Raw genomic sequence first — 8,971 nt, 5'->3', positions numbered from 1 at the left:
CCAGGCAGATTATTTTTCTTTATATAGCCTGAATACGATCTATAGACCACATCCATGTCGCTTAACAGTGATTCCGCCTTCATCTCTGTCACTGGGGCTAGTAATTCACTCATCACTTCTTTAAGATTCTCTCCCTTATTCTCTGGCATGCCTTGGAAGCGAAGGATCATATTAGCCTTTTCCATTTGTAATTGCAACAGCTGATCTTCCGTGGAAATTTGTTTCCTTTCCAGCTTTTGCACTTTTTTTTTCACCTTTTGGGTCGTTGCATCCACTTCATTCACCTTCTCAGTATTTTGTTTCATCATTTGCAATGTCTCATTTATCTGATTTTGCTGAGAGGTGGTACATTGAGTCATTGTTGACATTTGTTCCTTGAAGTCATTCAGCTGTTCCAGCAGGGGGCGCATGGATTCTGCTATAGTCTTAGCCAACTCACTGGTAGCTTCTGGTTTTGGGCTCTCAGTCCCTTTTGGTTTCAAAAGTTTTTCTTTGTCCTTTATCCCCGCCATCTTTATTGTTTGTTTACTTTTGCAATTTTTTTAAGTCTCTAAATGTGCGCTTGAACACTTAAACTCAGTTTGGTAAGTACTTCTAGACAGTTTCTTTCGCATTTTCTTCCGCTCCCCCTCTCGAATGCTCAAAAGTTCATGCGCATGGGAGGCGTCCCTCCCCCCGCTCGCCTTTTTCCCGTTCAGTGGGGTGGGGTTGGGAGCTATCTTTTTCCTTTGCAAACGCTGTCAAAACTGACTCACGTTCATAATTGGTCTTCCGACCTCGTTTTCAGCTTCATTTCTGACACTCAATCTCCTACGCTTGCCCCGGTCGGCGTCACTTAAGTCCATTTGGTCTCTCAGCACGGAGAACCATTGAAACAAAGAGGCGCCTCAATTCTCCGGCATTCCGCCATCGAAGAGGCAACCTCTTATAAGTTCCATGGCCAGGATCCCTTCACCGGGACCCGGGGGGGTTAATGAGCCTGCGCACCCCCTCCTTCGGCTGGAGCGCAGCTTCAGCCCCGGGAGATCCGGGAGGTGAGTCTGCTAGCGCGCCGCCATCAACCGGAAGCCCACCGTGTCCCAACTGATGGCTGGTGGGAGCAGGGGGCGGGGCTTATGTGCCCCCCCCCCGGGCTCCTGACTGGCGGAGTGGTGCTCCAGTGTGCTCCAGCAGGAACCGAGGCCTGCAGAAGAGGCTTTCAGCCACAGTGGTAAAGAGTATTAGAAACTGATGACTCAGCCCTCATTCATCCTTCCAGCAGGATTGTTTTATTATATTGGTCAAAGCTATTGGTGAAAACTGACAGAAGTCTGTAGTCTGTCCAGCCATTCCTGTGACAAAGCTGGATGATTATAGACATGTTGTTAGCAGAACGTAATTTTTAGGTAATGTGTGGCAAGAGGGAATATTGGGATTTCATTGATTTTTCTCTCTAGACAGATGCTACACTGTATTGGTTCAAACAACCATTGCTAGAGCAACACACTTCCTTAGAGGAAACAAAGTGAGGGGGCTTTCCTGTGACCCTGCTAACTCCATTTGTAGCTAGTGACATTTTCCCATCAACATACAAAAGGGTATATTTCCAACTTGATGAACAGGACAGTAGCTGCACAACTCATGAATACTAATAGGAATACAGCCTTTCTCTTTCCCCATGTAAATTACTTCACTTATCCTAATAGTGCATATTAAGTGAGTTAACAGGGTCAGTATTAATCACTGCATGACACCTGTGTGTTCAACTGTAGGGATTCGGCTCACTCGCCCTTAGTTATCTGTCTGCCTAGGCTGGAAAGCAGAGGTTACAAACGAGAAACGCATTAGACAATGCTAGTAGTATCTTCAAGGAAGAAAGCCATTAGATCAATAGTAACAAAGGGAAATTGTTGCCTCTGAAGAGCTGTTTTAGGGGAATGTATAGCTTAGACATGGGTAGCAAATCATGAGACCTAAACTGCCAATGTGCACAAGAGTGTGGTAAAACATGTATGGGGAACAGTTTTGCATTTAAAGTGAAAGTCCCACTGTTCAAACTGGTTGAATGGATTAACAGTGCAATTCTTTAAAAAGCCTAAATCCAGTGAAGTCCAGGGGTTTAAGAAGGATATACCTCTGTTTAGTATTGCAGTGTTAGAGAGGAAGACTCAGCAGACCTACTCAAAATCCCAATGAATTATATTCAATGAGGCTTACTCCCAGGAAGGCATTCTTAGAATTGCCCACTTAGACATGTAAAATCATATGGATTAGAGAGAAAATCAAAAGCTAAATTCAAGAAAGGGTTGGGTATTAAAATGCAGCCTACATTATGATTTTGAGTTACTTGGAAGTAAAGTCCACGGAAATTATTTTCAAGTGAGTGACTATAATCCAATGTTTAGACCTCAGTTAAATCAGTGGGTGTTTAAGTACTCCTATCTGTGTGGATTTGTTGTGTTTATGATTAAAAGCCACTAGGAAACCTTGAGGAAAGTACTGTTCTTCTGTTATAGTTTTCATCTATAAAGATGTTATAGTTTTCATCTATTGAGAGCCAGTTTGGTGTAGTGGTTAAGTGCGTGGACTCTAATCTGGGAGAACCGGGTTTGATTCCCCACTCTTCCACTTGCACCTGCTGGATGACCTTGGCCAAGCCATAGTTCTGGCACAGCTGTTCTTGAAAATGAGCAGTTTCTGTCAGAGTTCTCTCAGCCCCACCTACCTCACAGGGTGTCTGTTGTGGGGAAGGGAAGGGAAAGGAGTTTGTAAACCACACTTGGGTAGTGAAGGGCGGGGTATAAATCCAATCTATAAATGATAACACTGCACTATCATGTACCCAAAATAGATGATTGGGTAAGATCTGGAATGAAATGTGTAGCTGTGTTATGTATTAAATGTTTGTTTTCTGTCTTGGTCATTTTCAAACAGATGTGAAAAGTAGTATATACATGAAATGTGTTCTCTATTTATATGAAATTTGTTCTTTATCAGTCTGTATTGTTGGTATATTCTAGCAGTTAAATATTGGCTTCCAAGAATTTGAAGTTGCCAAAAAAATGTCAGCAGAATTTCACCCTTTTGCTGTTCATAGGACTGATTCATAAGCTACTTTTGTGGCCTGGTGATCACTGCACCTAACACCACCCTGCAAGGCTGGCCTCATGATGGATTGGTAACATACTGATCATGTGAGTACTTGCTTCACCAGTATCTTCCCTCCATTAAGAGTTTGACACTGAATGGGAAGTACCCAGTTGTCATCGCTAGTTACTTAATCAAAACATCCATATATTTTTCTTTGTTCGTATTTACTGAAAATATATAAATAATATTTGTTCAGTTAAAACCAGAATTGTAATAAAAGATCATTGTCAAATATTTTTATAATTGTAAAACAGCACAAGTTTATTTTAAATTGAGTAATGCTATAAGTTGTTATAACATCATTTTAAGTTTAGCTGACAACATTTGAGAGATATCTGTAATAACCATAATAATCAATAGTGTGAGTCTAGTGGCACCTTTAAGACCAACGAAGTTTTATTCAAGGGATAAACTTTCATGTGCATGCACACTTCTTCAAAACCGGAGATTGAGGAGCAGTTTTATCCTTAACTGTGGACTGCTGAGAGTAGTTAACTGAGACTCTGCCATTATGCTCCATCCGTCTCCTCTCAGGCATGGAGGTGACCTTGCAGCATCTTCTTCTTTGAAGTGGGGCGATTGGCTGTGTAGAGGTACAACCTCCAATTTTGACATATTTATTTCCTTCACTATGTTTCCCCCAGAATTAAATCCAAACAAATGGTAACCTAGGCTTGTTATTCCTGTTTGGTCCTTGTATCTGTTAAATATCTTCATTATGTTGTATGCTAACTTGCTGCCCACCGTCTACCTATATGTATGGACTGGTACCTTCCATTTCATTGTATCTGAAGAAGTGTGCATGCACATGAAAGCTTATGCCTTGAATCAGACTTCGTTGGTCTTAAAAGTGCCACTGGACTTAAACTTTGTTCTGCTGCTTCAGACCAACACGGCTACCCCTGATTCCATAAAAATCAATGACTTTCTTAAATGTTTAGGGTATTGTAAAGCTTGCAGGGGCTATCCTACACTATAGAGAGAGAGGGCTCCAGTATAAATACAACATTTTAAAGCGCTTTCTCCATTTATTTAAAAGAGATTTGCTCCTCCTCCATTCTTCTGCAGCCTTTTGTCTTTGAACTGGATCCATCCTCTATACAAGAAAGGCAGAATGCTTCAGAAATCCTTAGATTCTCTTTCACCGGCATGCTAATGCCACTATCTTATGATTAGACACTAAGAGAGAAGCAGAAATGTAGCTCATCTCAAAACACTAAAGTGTTTACAAGGCACTGTTATGCTTAACATGAGAAATGGGTTTAATGGGAAGAAACCAGGAATTTGTTTCATTAGTTTTGTTTCAGTTTCCAAATGATAACTCTTAAAAGCTTCAATATTGATTCAATGAAACAAATGCCTGGATCATTTTGGAGGGGCCCTAACAAATGCACAAATGCTTCCATGGTTACCCTGTGCTATGCAGTGTGGTTGCCAGGCATTGTTCGTTTCCTCCCTTTGGTATTGAAGAAAAATAACAAACCACAGGGAAGCGCCACACATGGTGTGTATAAAGAGGGAGCAACTTAAAAGATCAAAATCTAGACAGTCTTACACAAATTTCAGAGAGTGCAGTTTCTCCTGATTTTACTTAGTGCACACAAAGAAAGAACACTGAGACATATGCTGCTCTTGGCCAAATGGAAGTTTTAAATCATTTGTCTCATCTGTCTCTTGAAGATGAACTGATCAGTCCTGTTTTGTCTAAAAAGTTTTACCAATGGCCACTTGAAGCATAATGATTTTTTTTTTCTGTACCAGAAGTGCTTTTGAAACATTTGTCCTTGATTCATATTTTTGCATCTCTAGTTGGTGATATTGATTAGTTTACAGTGTTAATTTGAAATGATTAGATAATGTTCAAAAATCTTGATTGGGTTGGAATTCAATCCATGCATTCATAATATGCTTTAATCTCAGTAACAGAGTCTATGAAATGCTGTTATGTTGGTTGGTGGAATAATGTGTATTGATTGTGTAGTACAAGGCATCCACATTTGCCAAGAGCCATGAGGGGAAAAACATATGGGAAGACCCAGTATATGTGCAGGATCACTGAAGCAAGGAGATTTGCAAAGGGAACATGGCACAATGTTAGCTAATATGTGTGGTAATATGGAACATTTTAGAAAAACCAGCAGTTATCCCATAAAGTGAGCTCAAGACTTTCAAGCAAATGGCTCTCTTTCTGTGATTTCTTTTTTAAAAAAGATAAATTTAAGTGACTGGAGCAAGGCAGCAAGAAGGAATGTCTTGCTTTTTTTTAAAAGATAAATTTAGCAAGGCAGCAAGAAGGAATGTCTTGCTGCCAGGAAGAATAGATGCCCCTTTTTCATACTGTGAACTGAGAGCTGCAACCACCAGGACTCTTTCCTCCTTCCATGGATGGAAGCCATGTGAAACTGCATGAATCTCCATTTTCATTAATTTATATCCCACTTTTCATTCAAGGAACTCAGGGTGGCATATATGGATGGTGTGATCCCAGGAACACAATGAAGTAATTTGGACTGAGAAAGAATTACGGCCCAAGGTGATTCTGTAAGGTTCATAAGTCTGAACTGTACTTGAATGAACAGTCTAACACTCTAACCAAGGGTTCCCTAGCCTAACTGAACCTGTGGGCACATCTGGAATTTTGAGAACAGGTAATGGATGCCACAACAAAATGGCTGTCTTGGGGATTCAGTATAATCATTAAAAGTTCAGAAGTTCTGCATAAGCAGGCCCAAAGCCAAGCAGCCTCCCATAATGAAAGCAGCTGTTCCCAAATGGGTGAAATGGAGGAAAGCCAGGCTTGGCTCTTTGCACTGAAGAAGAGATACTTTGGGGAAATAACAAGTGGGTACCAAAAAAGACAGCTGATATATTTTTATGTGTTTACCATACAAAGAAATAAATATTTAAATTAGAAGGATTTTTTGCTTGTGAACACATGAGTCCAGGGCTGCTACATTTTGCTTAGTAATGCTTTTTTCGGCTTGTTATGACTTAATCAAGAAACCCTATCAAACTTTACTCAAATTTTTAGTATTAACGTGTTTTGATTTAAGAATTCATTGCTAGGAGGATTTATGACTGGTTTGGATTGCATATATGAAAATTTATTAGTGAATTACTTAATTAATGGTGCAAGGGAGGGAACTGGAGGCTGCTTGGGGGGCGTGGTGAAGCCACTCAAGTTGTGGCTTCAGCATGGCAGAACAACCTCGTCTGCAGCAGTCAAGCAGAACCCCTTTACTTCAGGGACTGGTAAGCTGGGAGCTCCTGCAGCCGCATTTATACCTCTCCACTAGGCCTGCAGCTCCAGTTTGAGTGTAGTGGAGAGCCAGTTTGGTGTAGGAGTTAAGTGCGTGGACTCTAATCTGGGAGAACCGGGTTTGATTCCCTGCTCCTCCACTTGCACCTGCTGGATGACCTTGGGCAAGCCGTAGTTCTGTCAGAGCTGTTCTTGAAAAAGAGCAGTTTCTGTCAGAGCTCTCTCAGCCCCACCTACCTCACAGGGTGTCTGTTGTGGGGAGGGGAAGGGGAAGGAGTTTGTAAGCCGCTCTGAGACTCCTTTGGGTAGTGAAGGGTGGGGTATAAATCCAATCTCCTCCTCCTCCTCCTCCTGGGATGCTGTCCTGAATGGCCGCAGGCATCAGTGTTTGCATGTGGGGGGTGCAGACAATTCTCTGTTGGGGCATGGCGGCATCTGCCCAGTGCTGCACTGTTGGCTCTCCAGTCTGCCCGTGTGGGTTTTCCTCTGCACCCCCCTCCCAGCCCATGGGGCCTTGCATTGAGAACACACCAACTCAGAGCTTACCAGTTGCTGTCCTTTATAAAGTTTGTATCTTCGGTACCCAGCGTTACGTTTTATGGCACACATGGCCCAGCCTGACAAAGTGACATTTATGTCAGATCTGGCCTGTGTAACAAATGAGTTCGACACCTCTGAATTAGAGGATTGTTGAAGACTAGCAAAGGATATAACTGATTACTTGCAAATAACCAAATTTACAGGAATAGGAAGACTTAACTGCTGTGGACAGTTCCAGCACTAAGTAAATGTTCTGATTCCCCCGATGAAGCCTGCACGGTGGAATACATAGGCTTTCGAGTAGGAGCCGCCGCCACCATTATTCCATCAATGCTTTTCCCATCACCGCACGCTTACCACTTCTGGTGCGGGTATTATCGGGGGTGCGAGACGTACCTGGCGGATGACAGGGTTGTGGGGACATATACGGTCGTTGTATTGTTATAACATCTGTAGAACACCATCTTGATCTTATGAATTGGAGTGAATAGTAGAGCACCGATTTTATTAATTGTATTATGTTGTATATTGTATTATATTCTTACACTGTTCTTACTGTTTTTATCAGGCATTTTATGCCCTTGTTAGCCGCCCTGAGCCTCCGGGGAGGGCGGGATACAAATCTAAAGAATAAATAAATATAAATAAATAAATAAATATAAATAAATCAACTATCACCTGGCATTTTATCCATTTTGTTCCCTCTAAACATCATGCATTAATGGAACTTGTATGTGAATTAAGAAGGCTGCTTCTTTTTCTTGACAGCAAATCTGAAGAAAAACCTAGTCTTCCTTTTAGGTAAATACTACGTGGGAGGCTTTAATAATGGCCATTGGTGGTAGTCATTGATTAGCATGGCTTCAAAATGTAATTAGACAGCATCACGGAAGTTTGTTATTGTTTATTGGCCGTTATAGTTAAATGGAACCTCCAGCTTCAGAATAGTATGGCTCTAAATACCATGGTGGATGGCAAACAAGTAGGACATACTAGTGTGGTATGCCCATAAATGACTGACTATCCACTGTTAGACATGTGATGCTAGATTAAAGGGACCTTTGGCCTGATCCTTCAGGGCTTTTAAGGTTTTATAGAAAATGACCAGCAAGAAGAAAATTATAATTTTTTGATCTAGACTTTGTCCATGAAAAATGGTGAAAAAGGGGAGGCTATAAAAATAATAGTAAAATGTATTAAACATTTGATCAAACAGAACAAAGTGTGAGTCCAGTGGCACCTTTAAGACCAACAAAGCTTTATTCAAGGTATAAGCTTTTGTGTGTATGCACACTTCTTCAAATACAGAGAAACAAAACTTCTTCAACCATTACACACAGGTAGAGAGAGGGTGGGGGGTTAGTTGCCAGGAAGGGCTAGTTAGAATCAAGATACATAAACAACTGGGTGGTTATAGCTGAGATTGGATTAAGGCAGCTGATAAAATCTGTGAATAGCAGTAATTTAGCATACAAGAGTTAACAAACAGATTTGAGAACTGAGTTTGAGTCCAGTGGCACCTCCACGACCAACAAAGTTCAATTCTGGGTATTGCATTGAACTGTTTTGAGATGAGAGCTGTATGTGACCACTAGTGGTGTTTTGTTATTGTGTCTTTTGGGCCTGTCTCACAATAGGTTTTCTCTGGGTACCATTCTGGCTGTGTTAATCTGTTTCTTGACTTTATCAGATCTTTCAGCCTCCTAGATGTAGTCTGATCTATTTATGATGACAATGGCTCCACCTTTGTCTGCCTCTTCAATTATAATATCTGGATTGTTCTTAAGACTGTCTATAGCCTTCCTGAAATTCTGTTGTATGTGATGGTGTTTGTTGATCACACTGGTTTGGACTCTACACAGGACTGTATTAACCCATAGTGGGGCCCCTATGCTTTCAGGTATTTCCACAGGACTACACAGTGGGGCCCCTATGCTTTCAGGTATTTCGGGATCCCTCTGGCACTTCAGTCTTTCATCCCTCTACAGCTGACAGCTTGAACTTGATATGGTAGGTACTAGACCGCAGTACATAGCGCTATAT

This window comes from Gekko japonicus, unplaced genomic scaffold, assembly GCF_001447785.1.
Source record: "Gekko japonicus isolate JY-2015 unplaced genomic scaffold, Gekko_japonicus_V1.1 scaffold573, whole genome shotgun sequence".
In the NCBI taxonomy this organism is placed as follows: Eukaryota; Metazoa; Chordata; class Lepidosauria; order Squamata; family Gekkonidae; genus Gekko; species Gekko japonicus.
The sequence above is the reverse complement of the archived record's forward strand: the minus strand, read 5'-3'. Positions refer to the sequence as shown.